Source organism: Styela clava, chromosome 7, assembly GCF_964204865.1.
Source record: "Styela clava chromosome 7, kaStyClav1.hap1.2, whole genome shotgun sequence".
Taxonomy (NCBI): Eukaryota; Metazoa; Chordata; class Ascidiacea; order Stolidobranchia; family Styelidae; genus Styela; species Styela clava.
This window is the reverse complement of record NC_135256.1, coordinates 7,944,575-7,962,670: the sequence shown is the minus strand read 5'-3', so window position 1 is coordinate 7,962,670 and position 18,096 is coordinate 7,944,575. Positions and strand designations below refer to the sequence as shown.

Here is an 18,096-nt window from a genome sequence, read left to right as displayed (position 1 = left end):
GAATGTTTGTTCGAATGATTCGATGTTAGTCCAGTGGGTGGTATTGTCGCCTGCGAACTGGTCAATTTTATATTTGTATTTCCTCAGAGCAAAACTTCTTATTTTGCAGTTTTGAGTTATTCCTCTTTGCTAGCGGATCAGCTGCAAGAGCATATAGGGCCATACTCAAAGGGCACTGTTGTCGTATGCCCTTTGTTAGAAAGATTTTCATCGTTTTTTCCCCGTTTATCTTTATAGTACTGAATATGTCGTTATACATCTCTTTGATTAGGTTCCTGATATTCTGGTCAAAATTTAGCTTGGCCATGATTTGAAAAGGAATTTTGGTTTACCCTGTCAAAGGTCTTTTCCTGGTCGAAACTTGTTATATAGAGGGGTAGATTCTGTTTGATGCTGTAGTTCCATATTTCCTGAATATTTCTCAAGTTGTCAAAAATTGATCGTCTTGGGATGGCGCTTTTTTGGGTTGGAAGAACAATATTGTCTAAGGCAGGTTTAAGTTTATTTGCTATTATTTTCGATATTATTTTGAGGTCCACGTTCAGGTTTGATATTGGCCTGTAATTTGATAAGTGATTGGAGTTTCCTTTTTTATATATCCCAATTCAGGCTCCAAGCCCTGCCCATTTTATGGGTATTTTTAAACTTATTTTTTTGTCAACCATTAAGCCCTCAAGCTCTACTCATAGTTTTTTAAAAGCGTCTGCTAGAGTTCTATTCAGCGATATATCTTTAAAACACACTCCTCGAAAAAAAAATTTTGCAAAAAAATTTCAAAAATTTCTAAAAAAAAATTGGACTTTGAGATATTCTGTGTACAGTAGAGGGTTAATAATTAATTCATAATTAATTAATTTTTTCTTCAACGTTTTCGTCAAGTTTTTCCTAACATAACAATACCAAAACGACTATTATAGCATAAACGATTATTACTCTGAAATTCACAATTGTATTTACAGTATTGTCAAGTTCAAGGTCCAATTACCGATTTTGATGACGTCCCAGCTCTTATTATTACTGCACAGACTACCTACCCCCAATGCAAAAAAATTAAATTTTTCCGACGGAAATGCGTGTAGAACGGCGTAAACAATCCCATACGCGCATTTACGCGTTAAAAAGGGATATTAGGGTCACCACTGATTCTTTGGTACTATTTGGGAGAGTGCCGAATGCAATTGCAATATTTACTAATTGGCATAGCTCTTCTTTAATTTCCTCCCAAAATTTCATGTAGAATTCTTTAGACAGCCCATCGGCCCTGGTGTCTTGTAGTTTCCCATTTGTTTAATGCTTGCGAGTATCTCTTCCTTTGTAACTAAACCAATCAACTAATCTAACTAACTTTTCATTTTGTTCCAAAGATTTGATTTCTGCTATTTGTTGTTCAAATTCCAATTTTTCTTTTTCTTCTTGTTTCAACTTTTTATTCAGTATATATTTTTATGTATTTGTTTTAGATTCGGACATTTGCTCGCTGATTTTGTTTTCTACGTTTCTTCTTTTCGTTTCTTTATTTTTGCCTCTTCTATACCGTGTGCACTTAGAGCTTTTCTAACCTTTATTTTTATTGCGTCCCACCAGTCTGCGATTATACCGAATTCTTGTTTCTTCTTCTTCTCTTCATTGTAGATTTGGATGATTGACTGCCTAATTTTTTCTTGTTTGAAGTGTGTAATATTATTTTTTCACGTCCCTCTTCCCCAATTTACTTGTCCAATATTTTTAAATGTGACGGATGACGCAAAGTGGTGGTCGGTTACTGTATTGATTACGTAATCTGTGTTTTTTAGTTCGTGGCTAAATTCATACGGGATATATAGTCTATCGATTCGTCTAGATTGTCTGTTTCTATTTATAGTATACAGTTTCGCGTCTGGCCAGTGGTGTCTAAAAACGTCGATGTAGTTATAAAGTTGAATATATACTTTCCACATTCTTCCGGTTTTATTGAGGGGGTACGAAGCTTCTATAAAATAGTCTATTCTTTTATAGACCATGTTAAATTCGCCGCAGATTATCTGCTTGAAAAACGGCACATGGGATATTACCTACTACGGACAAATCAAGGATAAATGAAATAGCAAGGGAAATATCGTGCCCCTTATGTCATCAATACGAAAAAACAGAAACACACGTCTTCCTCAAATGCAAATTTGCATCAACTATAATAGAAAGAATATTAAAAGTAATAATAATGTTCCAATAAAGAACCAGACAAAACAATTGAAAAATAATGAAGAAGATAGTAGTAACATCATTAGTGAGAAGAAGAGCTCTCTAGAAGTTGGTGTCTTAGATACCGCTAAACTTTCGGAGAGCTCTGATGAAGACCACGAGTCGTTTCTAAAGAAACTCCGTGGTCATAGAAAATCAGAAGAACCTGTACATGAATGAAACTATTCTCAAATTATATGATCTTCTGATCAAAAGGACGACAAGAGGGGACGAGCGAGCACGTCTTCAGATGCGTCATCTGCTCTCCCTCTCGTTTTTTTTTTTACCTGATTGCCGTCAGGTGAATAACCAGATAACGTTTAAATATAATAAAATAGCTCCGTCCATCTCCACCCACTGATATTCTTCCATACTGGTGGACTACCGTCTGTATAGTAACTGTACAGCTTTCCATAGTTCATTGCTTTACGTAAAAACTTGTGTACAGACTATAGGAAATAGCATAATGTCGATATTAATAACTATTCTCTGCTAACTTTCCTTTTGAATGGATACTCTAAGCATAGCCTCAATTAACGTTAATGGGTTAAGCTTAAATAGAACCTAAGCTTAAATAGTATCTATACAACAATCACATCGTTGTAATAAGGACGATATAGAATCCTGGGCGACAGATCTGGGATACACCGCATATCTTAACACCATCCTCCATGATGACTTAACCATCAAACGCTTTCGTGCTGGAACTGATATTCTGATTATAAGATTTCAATCCCTAATAGGCTCAACCGACTGGACTTTTTGTATAATAATAGTATTTTTTGCTTAATTAATGCTTAGGTCTCGTCGGTTCAAGGCCTTATCTAGACCAACTTCATGGAGAAGATGTGCGGTGTATTCCAGACTCTTGATCCCTTGGATCCCATATTAATTTCAGGAGATTTCAACCTTGTCCTGGATGAGCGTGATGTTCTCATTAAACAGAACTTCAGGCTCATCGGGGCAGAGAAAATAATAGGACCATCTTTACAAGCTGAAGGTATGATAGAAATCTACCGCAGGAAATATCCTGCAGGGTGTAAAATTGGCACACAGGCGCGTAGTTAGGATCGACCGAATACATATCTTCGAGAGCTACGTGACCTGTGTGAAATATATCCGCCATTTTATTAACACTGTTTCCGATCACACCCTTGTCCCAGTCCCAGTCTTAAAATCTTCTCTGAAGATAAGCAAGGACAACCTCTTCTTCCTCGAAGGTAAGGTGGGGCAAGGGTGCTTGGACAAATAATATCTCCTTGTACCAGGATCCTGTTTATATAGGCATTATTTCTAATAAATATAAGGAAATGATCCGCCACTTGGAAGATTTTTCTTTAATTCAAGGATGGTGGGATTACGTTAAAGATAAGATTAAAAAAATAACTTCTGCTTCTTCAATCAGCAAGGCAGAAGAAAAGAAAAAGAAAAAGGGATATCTGCAATACCTTATAACAGAAGGTCAAGACCATAGAGAAATTATTAGCCTTAGAAATGAACTTCTTCTTCAACAGACAGAAAAAACAGATTATCTCAAATTAAAAGCTTGAATACAAGATACAGAATTGGGTGAGGAACTCACCAAATTTTTTTACCAAACTATCAGAAAAAGGGAGAAGGAAACTACGATCCTTAATTAAAAGATAAATTTGGGAATGTTAAAAATAATTCTGAAGATGTAATTAAAATAGTCCAGGATTTTTATGAAGAATTATGGGGAACCACATATGATATTAATGTGGCAACCCAGGATAAATTCATAATAATCATGGAAACAACCCAACTAACGACTGAGGATAATGATCAAATCAAGATCGGACGAATGAAGAAGGTTTTTCATATAATAATGGCGATGGATAATGGCAAGTCGCCGGATCTCGATGGCTTGTCAAAGGAATTTTATAAGACGTTTTGGCCACTAATCAAAAAAGAATTCACCATTTTAATTAATAACATTTTTTCTGTGGTATATTTCCATAGTCATCCAAAAAAGCCCGTGTAAAGTTAATTTACAAGAAGTATGACGCTTTAGATTTGAGGAATTGGAGACATATTGTAGAAGCTTAACGGGGTGTGACCTTATGCACCTTGCTTGCTACACGAAGACGAAGGGCGCTGAACCGTGCGCCAAATTTTCCAGTCTAATAGCTCAGTCTATCCCAATACAGAAATATTTGTCTATGTTCGGTCCAGACAATCCTATCCAAATTATCCCGTCTTGTAACTGAGATAAGCATACTGAAGTCCAGAAGCCCACCACACGCAACTTTAAACACAGAAGAATTGTAATGTGTCGTGAAATTATCAAGCACTTGCTCAGCACAAAATACATAATCGAGATGTCAGATGGAGCCAAATAGATTACGGAAACAAATGACGAATACAGATAGAGATGAGATAGAGAGATTTTCTAAAGAAAACAAAATACACTATAAATACTATGAATTTGCCGCATAAATAACCAACATGCAATCGAATTATATCACTTACCGACTGTTTTTAACCAAGGTCAACAATATATCGAATCTTTTATGTAACTGCAGAACACTGGAATAAACATGAACAAATAAACACTAGAGTAACAGTACTTAACCCTACAGCATTAACTGTTGCATAAATATAATACCAAACAAATAAGACTACTACATAACAAGCCAAATGCAATGAAATACAGAAAACTCACCAAGAATATTTGACAAAACAATCTAAACGCAGGACAGATTCACAAATTGCAGTTCAATGCAGCAAATTTTAAACTATTAGCAAGTTAAATAAGCATGAAACAAAGAAAATCATAATTAGCCCACTATAATTATTATGATACAGCTTTTCCTAATGCTAAATCGCCATTGAAGTAACGCATTGCAATAGAAAACTAGCACATTTACAATTTCGGCCATAAGGCGAGGCGATACAATAACGACTTAAACACGCAAATTGCAGAAGACAGAAACCTTCTCGGCTTGGTCTACAGATAATAAAGAAACATATCAAATGCGAGTAATAAAATGAGACGTTTGCGACTTTGACAAACGAAAAGATCCAAACGTGTCAGCAATAAAGAAATAGACTCTACCGGCGCTGGAGATCTAACATCCCCCCCCCCCCCCCAAATTTATGTACATCGGAAATAAATTTCAAAAGACAACATGATCTCCAAGCCTCAATAGTCATTTAGTGCCTTCAACAACGAGAACTAGCTTGGTGAGGCGACGCTTTACCAAGCTATTACTATCAGTCCCTCTTTGTCTGGATACACATACACGATTCTTCCCATTGCCCATCTTGATCGAGGTTGAGAATCGTCTACCACCAGGACAACATCTTTTTTCTTGATATTTCTCTCTTTCCGGAACCACTTGTGTCGCTCAATAATCGTAGGCAGATACTCTCGAATTCATCTTTTCCAAAATTCATTTGCAACATATTGAGATTGTGCCCATCGACGTTTAACATAGCAATTATTCTTGTCAAAAACTCCAGGAGGCATATTTTGATTTGACCGAAGTAATAACAAGTGATTCGGCGTTAAAGGCTCTTCATGTAGGTGTGGATTTATGCCATGTCATCCCCTTTTGACGTAAGTATCCATGAACTTGAGAATCGTTCTACATCTTTAAGGAATTTTCAAGTATTTTCTCTGCCAATACAAAATTACCAGAATTGTCCGAATATATACGAGTACACTGACCCCTTCGAGCAATAAATTGTCGGAATGCAGATATGAAGGAATCAGCAGACAAACTATTTAGCACCTCGATGTGAACAGCACGAGTTGTCATACACGAGAACACACAACCCCATCTTTTCACATCACTCCTTCCTTGTCGAACAAGAAAATGTCCAAATAGGTCTGTAACGCACGTATTGGAGTCTCAAACTGCGCTACTTTTATACCCAACCACTGTCAAGTACCACGTCCCGGTTTTCCTACAATTTGCAATGCAAACTCGTAACATCCAGTCCCCACTCACAGTCTTGAACCACTGAACTTTTGAACCCCAACACCTCAGAAGATCACACGAACTGAATGAACTTTGTTGTAATATTCCACTTAAACACACGATCGAATAATAGGGCAATAACACTCACAAAGTGCACACAGAGTTTGTGGACTATACTGAATTTGTAGATTGTGAATAACACACCGAGTTTGTGGCTCAACTAAATATGAGTTTAACTAATACACACATAGTTTTGAGTTTGATTTCAAATATTGATAGATTCCAGGATTAAATAACTAAATAAAATACAGAACAGTTAGTAAATATCAACACACAATAAATCCCAACCTTATCTTATATACTAACATAATGATTCCCTACTGGATAGTACACTAACAGCAATCTAAAAACGATTCATAATACATGAACTACTCTAAATCCTAAAAGACCGGCAAAGCAGATAACGGCAGATTGCGCCATCACAGCTTGTCTCGTTCACGCAAGCATAGAGCAATACAAGATACTAACTACAGAGCAAGAGTCGTCGTCGGTCGATTGCCGCAGCCAATAGCGTGCAAGGTAAACACATATTGCACCATAGCTAATATCACTCTCTCGAATACAATAATAAAGAAATACATAAATGCGACCTGCGTCCATTACAAGCTCAACACCAGCATGACTGGTTCGTCTGATTTCAGTCGACAGGAAGGTAGATCTGCCATAAATTGCTTTCCAGGTCGGGCATTTCGCTTTCGACAAGAAACACAATTTTGATGACCCTTCTTACTGCAACTCCACCTTTGATTATCCAGTACTTTTCTACTAATGAGGTCCATGTATGACCCATACCCGAATGACCAACTTTGTTGTGATGATCCCCGATGACTAGATCCGTAAGATGTGATATATGAGGCAATATGATGGGATGCTTTGATGAATGCAGAATTGATGCTTTTCCAAGCGTCCTCCTACTTTCATCAAACCATCTTCCAGAACAGGATTAAGTTTCAACATCCGGCGAGAGCAATCACCTTTACTGATAACTTTACCATTAATAAACATCTTATTTCTTCACGAAAGCTTTGTCTTTGAACATATCCAATAATATCTCTTTCAGCATAGCTCAGTTCCTGCACAGTCAGTTATGCTGGCAATTCAGTAAGCTTGTCTATTGACTTCCTACAAGAACACAAATATTTCTTGAATCGTATGAGCCAACAAGTTACTTTCTTCAAACGGTAGAATGTAGAAAAGATTCCTATAAACCTGTTCATGACAGAAGACTCTTTCTTTATTATAAATGCCGACTTCTTTTTACCGGAACTGGCTTTGGACAAAATTCAGACGGTGGATCAGGAAAACAGTCCGGCATCTTTGGCCACTTGTTTTCAGAAAGATGCAAAAACTAAGGCCCATTGATTCATCGTCTTGACTTTAAATATGCATCAACTCTAGTACCACGCAAAGCATCAGCAGCTGGATTCATCTTCGTTGGAACATGACGCCACTGTGATACATCAGTATTTCTATCAATTTTTGCTAAACGATTAGCAACAAATGTGGAGAATCGTTTTTTTGAATTTATTATACTTTGAAGTACGGAAGCTGTGGAATCAGTCCAGAACGTTGAACTGCATTCATTCATCTTCAGTTCGTTCCTTATGACAAGATCCAACTTTACAGCGAGAACTGCAGCTGTCAATTCAAGTCTTGCAAGTCTTGCCTTTCCAACCAAAAATGTCGTTTTTTTGAATTTATTATACTTTGAAGTATGGCTGTGGAATCAGTCCAGAACGTTGAACTGCATTCATTCATCTTCAGTTTGTTCCTTAGGACAAGATCCAACTTTACAGCGAGAACTGCAGCTGTCAATTCTTGCAAGTCTTGCCTTTCCAACCAAAAATGCCACATGAATTTGGCCATTTTCATCTATTATTCGTAGGTAGGAAACAGCTCCATATGCTAATCCATTTGCTGATCCATCAGCAAAGTGATGTAGTTCATAGGAAACAACTTTTCCAAAATCAAATGGCTGATAACATCGCTGAATCTTCACCTCTTCTAAACTTTGCAGTTGGTGTAGCCAGTTCTGCCATCTAACAGCATCATCATCTGCAATTTCTTAATCCCATCCCAAATTTTGCTTGCAAAGTCCTTGCAACAATAACTTGGCGAGTAGCGTTATTGAAGCCGCTACACCAAGTGGGTCAAAAACAGATGCTACAATTGGAAGTATACCTCTTCTGGTATTTGGTTTGTCAGCAATATTAACCTTGAATCCGAACTCATCATTTGCCACATTCCACTGAATACCAAGAACTCTTTCTTTGACATTGCTATCAATGATATGATTTTGAGCACATTTAGCTCTCTTTTCCTCTGGGATCATAGACAGTAATTCATCATTATTGGTGAGTCATTTAGTCAAGTTGAATCCTCCTTTTACAATCAATTGTGTAAATTCCTTGACAATCTCTATGCCTTCATCGACCGATTCAGAAGTTGTCAAGCAGTTATCGACATAGAAATCTTCATTAACAATTTCTGAATTCTAGGTTTGTGTTCATTTCCAAATTTCACCGCCGTCTGTTTCAAACAAAATGCAGCAAAAGACGGACTCGATGCAGCCCCAAATATATGAACGTGCATACGATGTGGAACGGGTTCCATTGAAATGTCCCCGTCATCCCACCATAAAAACCTTAGTGCATCCGTGTCCTGAGGTACCACTCTAACCCGGTGGAACATTGCTTTCACATCGGCCAACAATGCAACTCGTCCCGTGCGAAATCTCAAAATTACACCCAGAAGTGACGATACCAAATCTGGTCAGGACATTAAGCAATCATTCAGAGACACATTTCCATATTTGGCTGCAGCATCAAACACTACACGAACTTTTCCCGGCCTCTGCTGGTTCATGACAGGAAAATGAGGAAGATACAAAACCGTATCAATTTCAGCATATGGAATTATTTTGGCATATCCTGTCTTGATATATCCTTGAATAACTTCGACATACTTTTTATGAAAATCGGAATCTCTCATCAGTCTATTTTTAAGGCTACGAAGTCTTTTCTTTGCCATTTTTTTGTTATCCGGCAAATCCTGCAACCCGGTTCTCCATGGCAAAGGAGGTTGCAAATGACCACCAATATGTTTCACCGAATTTTGCATAATTTCATATACTGCTCGATCTTCTCGAGAATTCGAAATATCAAGAACCGAAGTTTCATTGCCAAAATCTGTTGTCCACCAGGTTTCAATTTCCTTTTGTGTTTCCAAATCATTACACTTGACGAAATTGACATAAGGATCAGATGCAAAATGAACTTCTCTGATGGCGACTGGCTTCGAACAGCGACCAGCCAAGAACTGTCTTCATTGCCTTAGATGCTTTCTTTGGTCCATTTCGAACATCTTGGAAACAGACAAGTCCCGCATTGTCAGCACCAATCAGAAGATTCAGTGTTCCTCGTTCCAAGATAGGCAATCTCACATCTTGAAGATGCGGCATCATTTTGAGGAACCTTTGGTCGGGCGCTTTGTTTGGCCTGGCTGGAATTTTTTCAACCGAGAGCACATCAATAATTTCTTGTTCAGCACCACCATCTAGCGGCGATACAACTAAACTGCCAGACATGTCTTTGTATTGTATTGGCTTTTGTCCGATTGTGCGTAGTGTTATATCTCTTGTTTTTTCTGTTACTCCGAGATATTTCATCAAACGTTCACTACACAGAGTAACTGTAGATGCCGGATCCAGCAAGGCGTATGTTTGAGCAGTCTTGTCACCATTGCGAACGTTGACCGGCACCACACATAAATAAACATCTTGTCCAATACTTTTTTCCTTGAACTTTGATGACTTCGCCAATAATTATACAGCAGATCCCTCTTCAGGCTTTTACGATTTCTCCAGAATTTCAATAAATCTATGAAGCAGCGTGTGATGTCAATTTTCTTCACATCCATGTACTTTGCACTGGCTGGGCTTCTTGCAATTACGTGCCAGATGACCAGGAGACAGACACTTGAAACACAATTTCTGCTAGACTGACCTTTTCTTCATGCGGTTTGCTTTTGAAGTCTGGGCAGTTCCACAAATTGTGCGGTTTACAGCAACATACATCTCAAATCCCGTTTTTGATCAATGTGTTTCCTTTTGGCTTCAGCATCAATTTTATAGGTTGCAGCTCTGTTTCTTCTCACACTCACAGGAATCTTTTTGTGACGAATCTCATTGAGCTTTTTCCCATACATTGAGTTTTTCACATCAGCCCAATTACAAACATAATCGACCAAGTGACAATATTTTGCCTGACGATCAGTCTTTCTTTGAATCCTGAGGGCTTCATGTGGCCAGCCATCCTGAACATCTTCAGGAAGTTTGGCCATTAGCATTCCCATAGTGTCCAGGGTGTTTATATTTGCAAATTCATCAATGTCTTCTAAAGTTCCCAGGCATCGCTCCATTACTTGTGATATCCGCAATAGCTGCTCTGGCTTGTCATCACGCACACTTGGGAACTCTTTTAGAACTTTTTCACATGCACCAGCGATAATATGAGGCTGACCATATTCTTCAAACAGCCCCTGCCTAGCAAGCTTGTATCCATTTTCGGACAATTCTCTCCTCACAATATTGCAACAAACACACAAGCTTCTGGCTATTTGTTTCTCGTTTCGGTGCCAGGTGGATGTCAAAATTTGTACTTCATATACTTCAAAGAATCTCCATTGAACACAGGTAACTTAGGTTTGTGAAAGAAGGATTCTTCTCGCCCATGATAATGGTGATGCTGTATAACTGGAAATGATTCTCTTGTCCTCCGCTGTGAATAATGTTGTGGCCCAGATTCATAAACATGATCATTAACAGACTCAACTCATGCACAGCCGGCAACTCATTGACACTACTTTCATTTATCCGGAAAACGTGATGGTGTTCACGGCCAGCCATTCCATCTGGTACAGCCGCAAATGGACAATCCTGAGCCATCGCACGATTCACAGGCTGAAAGTTATAGCTTTGACCATTTCCAGTTCTATTTAGAACAGCATTATCATCTCTTCTCAATGGAGTATGTGTGTACATTATGCGTCCTTGCAAAACGTACTCTTTCGTGACACGAATCAGAAGCAGCATAGCCATCATGGTTGATATTTATTCTAGTATGTGTGGCTTCATTCTGTAGCGAAGCAGATCGAGGCCTATTCAATGATGAAACGTCAGCTTGCATAACATTTTTATGCACAGTTGTAGAAGGAAATTTAGCACCATCTTGAAGTGAGTTAATTATTTTGGGTGATGAAGGTTTTTGCTCAGTACTTGCAATCGCTTCTCTGCAGCTTGTCAATGGCACTGTAAGTACTTGAAATCTCCATCACCTTTTATTGAATCACCAGTTGATTCTGTATCCCACAGTAAAAATTCTACCTCAGTCAATTGCACTTCACACTGTGCATCTCGAAGCTCCATTTGACGTTTCAGATTTTTAATATTAGCTTCATTCTCTAGCTTTTCTTCCATGTGACGAAGCTGTACAATTGCTAGGTTGTGTCTTACTTTGCACTGCAATCTTCTCTTGAAGGAGGCTCTCGATGTATTGCCAGAACAAATACTACCCGCATACTTTGACGATACATTTTCTGGTTGTACAATTGAATGAGTTTTCAAATTTCGAACCATTCTGAGATGCGTGAATCAAATTCTGATATTTCACGCTTTAAATCACTAGCCACAGGAAAACCATTAACATCTTTACCTGCACTTTCAGGAATCAAGTCCATTAAAGAGATTAGCTGCTGGAATCTTGCTTCACTACTGACAATTTATCAGCATTTTCACGTTGAAGCATCAAACGTTCAGCTATCAAATACTTTTCCTGCAAAGCAGATCGCAAGATGTCAACTGCTGCTTTGCCTTGGATTCCATTATGGCTTGAACACTGAAAGTTTTGCAACCTTAAACAGTATCTTGTGCTTTTCGAAAACTTGTGGCAAGACACAGTCTATAACTCGCAGCAAGACACAATGAAGACTTGAAGCAGTCGAAAACTTGCAGCAGTCGAAAACTTTTTGCATTTAGCAAAAAGGCAAAAGTCGAAAAATTTTTGCACTGAGCAAAAATGCACTAGTCGAAAACTTCAGTCGAAAACTTTTTGCACTCAGCAAAAAGGCACCAGATGAAAACTTTTAGCAAGAAAGCCCAGTCATTGAGAAAGTCGAAAACTTTTTGCATCCAGCAAAAAGGCAAAAGTCGAAAACTTTTTATGTAGAAGCTTAACGGGGTGGGACCTTATGCACCCTACATGCTACACAAAGAAGAAGGGCGCTGAACCGTGCGCCAAATTTACCAGTCTAAACGCTCAGTCTATCCCAATACAGCAATATTTGTCTATGTTCGGTCCAGACAATCCTCTCCAAATTATCCCGTCTTATAACTGAGATAAGCAAGCTAAGTTCAGAAGAAGAATTGTAATGTGCCGTGAAATTATCAAGCACTTGCTCAGCACAAAATATATAATCGAGATGTCAGATGGAGCCAAATAGATTACGGAAACAGATGACGAATACAGATAGAGATGAGATAGAGAGGTTTTATAAAGAAAACAAAATACACTATAAATACTATGAATTTGCCGCATAATTAACCAACATGCAATCAAATTATATCGCTTACCGACTGTTTTTAACCAAGTTCAACAATATATCGAATCTTTTATGTAAATGCAGAACACTGAAATAAACATGAACAAATAAGCACTACAGTAACATTAACCCTACAGCATTAATTGTTGCAATAAGTATAATACCAACAGTATTTCATCCAAATAAGACTACTACATAACAAGCCTAATGCAATGAAATACAGAAAACTCACCGAGAATATTTCACAAAACAATCAAAACGCAGGACAGATTCACAAATTGCAGTTCAATAATCCAGTAGAATTCAATGCAGCAAATTTTGAACTATTAGCAAGTTAAATAAGCATGAAACAAAGGAAATCATAATTAGCCCACTATAATTATTATGATACCGCTTTTCCCAAATGCTGAATCGCCATAGAAAGTAACGCATTGCAACAGAAAACTAGCTGTGCACATTTAAAATTTCGGCCCTAACGCGAGACGATACAATAACGATGTAAACACGCAAATTGCAGTAGACAGAAACCTTCTCGGCTCGGTCTACAGATAATAAAGAAACACATCAAATGCGAGTAATGAAATGAGAAGTTTGCGACGTTGACAAACGAAATGATGCAAACGTGTCAGCAATAAAGAAATAGACACTACCGGCGCTGGAGATATAACACCTATCTCAAATCTAAACGTCATCAACAAGGTCGTCACGAAATTACTAACCAAACCTCTTATAAACCCTTTTTTCTAGTTTATTTAGTCCTACCCAGAAGAGCACCATTCATGGGCGATCCATATTCGATGTGCACTACAACATCAATAGTGCCATCAATTATTCAAAGGATAAATTCATTCCTACTTATATAATTTCTATCGACATCCTCAAGGCGTTTGATATGGTAAATCATAATTACCTCCCGAGTCTGCTCGAGAAGATTAATTTGGGACCAAACGCCTTGAGGTTAATCAGACCCATTTATACAAATATAACTAGTGTTTTATAGGTTAACGGGGCCTTTACGCAGGAAATTAGCATACTCAAGGGCATCCGTCAAGGGTGTCCTCTGAGTATGCTACCATATACCATCAATGCGGAGCCTCTTAGCCGACGTATAATGGAGAATAACTTAATTAAAGAAGGCATACGAATAGGGAATTACCACCATAAATTAGATCAGTACGCGGACGACGCAAATTTTATTGTGTTGGACATGTACTCGATCGATGCTATCTTAAGAGAATTAGAGCTATTTCGCCTGGTCACTGGGCAAAAAATAAATAGGGAAAAAAACCACCGTTCTCTGTGCAAATAATAATTCGCGGGATGTCATTTCACATTCCCCTATAATAATTTTGTACAAGAGAATGTTAAAATATTAGGTGTACTTTAGAAGAAATTAACCTGGAATGAGAAGGTTGCCAAGATGGAACAGATAATAAATCTAAATAGAACAAGATTCCCATCTTGGTCATCAACTCTTTGATCTTGTCCCAAGTTCTATTTAATGTGAGATCGGTTTTCATACCACCTCACATAATTAAATATATAAATAGAAAAATCTTCTCTTCTCTCTGGACCCCTGAGCCTATAGAGGTTATAGGCAGGCGAATCCTCCGGAACGATAAATCCATCGGTGGAATAGGTGTCCCATGTCTGGACACTGAGGTAGTTGCGTGCCAAATCAAACGTTTCCATCAACTGGGCTCTCTAACTGATCCCACACAATTGTGGCATAGAGAGGCACAGTACAGCCTTGGCAGCAAGATAATTCTGGTCAATCCAGGGTTATTCAGCAACTCCATACCCCATTCCACCATTGTTCTGGAATCGTGGCTGAAGGCCTTTAATACGTTTAGTGCGTTGAAGGCATCCGGCCATGATTGGGATTCTGCCAGCCTGGCTTCCATATATAAGTCTCAGGAGGGACAGAGAAAAGTGTCCTCCAACTGACATAGATTGGAAACTCGTCCACCTCCTCGATAGTCATCATTGGAAACATTTTAGCAACCTCGAAAGAGAATATTCTTATAGGACCGCCCGAAACGGGTTCTTGTTTGGACAACGTCGCACGGGAACCTGATTTAAAAACTAACCAGTTGCTAAAACTTAATTGCAAGTTTTGTAATTTTGGTATGGATAATACTCAGCATATTTTTCTGGTGTCCGTTCTGCCTTCGCATGGCATCTGAATTATCTAAGGTCTTAAATAACATCTTCTCGAGCAATGTAAATGTCTGTATGGGAAATATCCTATACAACACTTACAATAACAATTGTGCTTTTACGGTACTTAAGATTTTCCAAATTTTTAAAGTATTCGTAATAAAGAAAAAAAAGATTTTAGATTCATTTTTATTATAATTACTTCTGTTGTTGGTGACTTTTACCAACATCTTTTAGCACGCGAGTTGCAGTATGAACATATAACACTCTATGAACTGGTTTCTAATTGGAAGGAAATCCTATCTGGATATGACTTCCAATTATAAAATCCTTTCGTACTAAATATTTTCATAACAGGAATACTTTGCTGTAATATAATATCACATGGTATATTACCATGGTTGCATAATACCTTGTTACCTCTATATTACCTATAACTACATCGCTATTAATATAGGTATAATAATATCTAGTAATATGGTAAATTTATTAACATAGTAAACAAGCTATAACGCCATATACACCTAACTGGCAACTCTATTATCATTCAATTTTCTCATTTTTATTTTCTTCTTCTCCTCACTTTTATAGTCCTTTCCTCCCCTTTGTTTTCTGTCTAATCTCTTTACTCCGTCATTCTGACTCTTTCTCTGCCTTTTCCAATTTGCCTGGCCAAAACGAAATACTCGCCACTGGAGGGCTCAATGAGTGTGCATCAGGGTGCATTTCTCCAAACCCTCATATGTGTCGGGAATGTTTCGTCAAGGTCAGGCGTCCTGTTAACTCTATATTTTATTTGTCAGAAAAAAAGAAAGAACATCTACAAGCCTCCCCTACAACACGTAAGTACAAATAGGGTAAGTATCGGTGGGTTGAGGCCCACTATAAAAAAAAAAATTTAGTTTTCAGCACTCCCTCCGAATTTAGTAATGGGCCTATTTCCGTTCTCACGTGTCTTTGTTTAATTTTAGAAGAAAGGATTTGTAAATCTTGACTACCAGCTGGGAAATTATTAGTTTTTGACCGTGCTTTCAAATGGTGTAATTTGGTTCTTTGATGTATCATTAATAACTTTTTAGCCTGCTTGAATTCATTAAAGATTTTTTACCTTGGTTGAGTTGACATCTATAGTACTGTACTTGCGTTTTCAGTCGTTCTTTTTCTTTCTTTTTATTTTTCTTATCTCTCGCTCCGAAGGAGATTATCAATCCTTTTATCAGGTCTTTTACATTTCCACCATTGCTGCATATTGTCCTGATTGAATTCCTTTAGCGTTTTCCATTTCTCACATTAAAATCGCCGCCAAATATTATGTTTTCGGTTGAGCATAGGTCTTTGCAGGCACCCCCAAAAAAGCTAATTCTTTGATATGGATCTATACCAGAAATGTCTGCATACGCATATAAATTAATCAATTGGATTTTTACTCCGTTAATTTTGACTGTTACCGAAAGAATTCTCCCTTTATTATCCAAGTCTTGTTTTAATATAGTGGTACTTATCTTGTTTTCTTTTGTCAATATCCCGACTCCAGCCTACTTGCTATTGTTAGAGTTCCAAAATGATTTCCCAGCGTCCCATACCTGTGTCCATTTGATTTCCTCTCTGTTGGTGCTATGAGTTTCCTGTATGAATATGATTTCCCATTCCTGTTCCTTAAAATATTCAAACTGTGCTTTTCGTTTTTCAAAATTTTGTATTCCATTAACGTTAATTGTTACGATCAAGGGGCCCCATTCGCCAAACTTCGTAAAGAGCCTCGTTTACGAGCACGTAACCCTGTCTCTCAAAAACGCAGTTACGAAATCTCGTTAAGTGCGATTCACGAAACATCTCGTAAAACTTCACGCACGGTCACGCAAGTTCTCTCGAAATCTAACGCACGGTCGTCGTTGAACAAATACCACTGTATGATCTCACAACCGTATCAGTCACTGCCGCTAGCCGCCCAGAGTGGAAAAGCTCATTTTGCGACGATGGTTTACAGACTGTGTTTAAAAATTTGGGTCATATAGCAGTAATCTATGGATATATGAAATAAATGCTGGAGTACATATTGTGAACTACTTCTGTGACCGACAATAAAATAGATGAATGAATGCAATCCCCTATTTGATTTTAGTACGCTGTTAGTTGGCATATATATGTGGGTCCACAGCTACTAGACTACAGTCACTCTTACCTAGGGTGAATCTACAACCCTCCACTACAACACGTAAGTATAAATAAGGTAAGTATCGGTGGGCTGAGACCCACTATTAAAAAAAAATTTAGTTTTCAGCACTCCCTCGGAATTTAGTAATGGGCCTATTTCCGTTCTCACGTGTCTTTGTTTAATTTTAGAAAAAGGAATTGTAAATCCTGACTACCAGCTGGGAAATTATTAGTTTTTGACCGTGCTTTCAAATGGTGTAATGTGGTTTTTTGATGTATCATTAATAACTTTTTAGCCTGCTTGAATTCATTAAACATTTTTTTACCTTGGTCGAGTTGAGATCTATAGTACTGTACTTGCGCTTTTAAGAAGTATAGGTATATATAGTTGGTTGCCGATACCGATGAAAGAGGTATGCATAGAGCGTAATGGATGTGCATCCTTTATTTTAGCAGCGGCCTCTTGGTATGCTATCAAGGAAATAGTAAAATGAGGCAGTATTTCCGTGTTATAAAATAACGTAGTTTTAAGCCTGTTAAGTTTCAACGAGGCTAAAATCGATGCACATAATTTAGGAGACGCCCGTGTTTTTTAGATATAGTTCTTCTAAGTTAAGTGCTATTTTCTGTAGCACGTACAGTCCATTTAACAGTTCGGTTCGTTTCATATGTAATTCTATATGGATCTTATTTGATATGCCTTTTTTCAGTGTAAGTATTATTGCACTGATTTTAGGTTTAGATCTCGTTCTTTGATTTTTATTTCTCACGAACCAGATTGCATTTTTAATTGCCGTAGTCAATAAGATCCACATGTTTTTTAATTCTTCTTCGGCTTCGATTTGTTGTGGCAATTTTAAGCATATAATGAGTTCTTGTGTAAGCTGTAGATTTGGTTGTTTTGTCAACGTTGACCAAGCGTTTAGTGTGGCTTTTGTGAATCTGGTTGTTGAGGAGTTCTTCA

At 37.8% G+C, this 18,096-nt stretch overlaps 1 long non-coding RNA gene across 1 annotated transcript; it reads right to left on the bottom strand.

Annotated features, from left to right (window-relative positions):
* Nucleotides 1-4,484: 4,484 nt before the first annotated feature.
* Nucleotides 4,485-13,234, bottom strand: LOC144425035 (uncharacterized). Its single transcript, XR_013477208.1, has 3 exons — nucleotides 13,051-13,234; nucleotides 4,708-4,764; nucleotides 4,485-4,627 (listed from the first exon to the last, which is right to left on the bottom strand). It is a non-coding gene; the product is annotated as an uncharacterized LOC144425035 (long non-coding RNA).
* Between the last annotated feature and the right edge of the window lie 4,862 nt (nucleotides 13,235-18,096).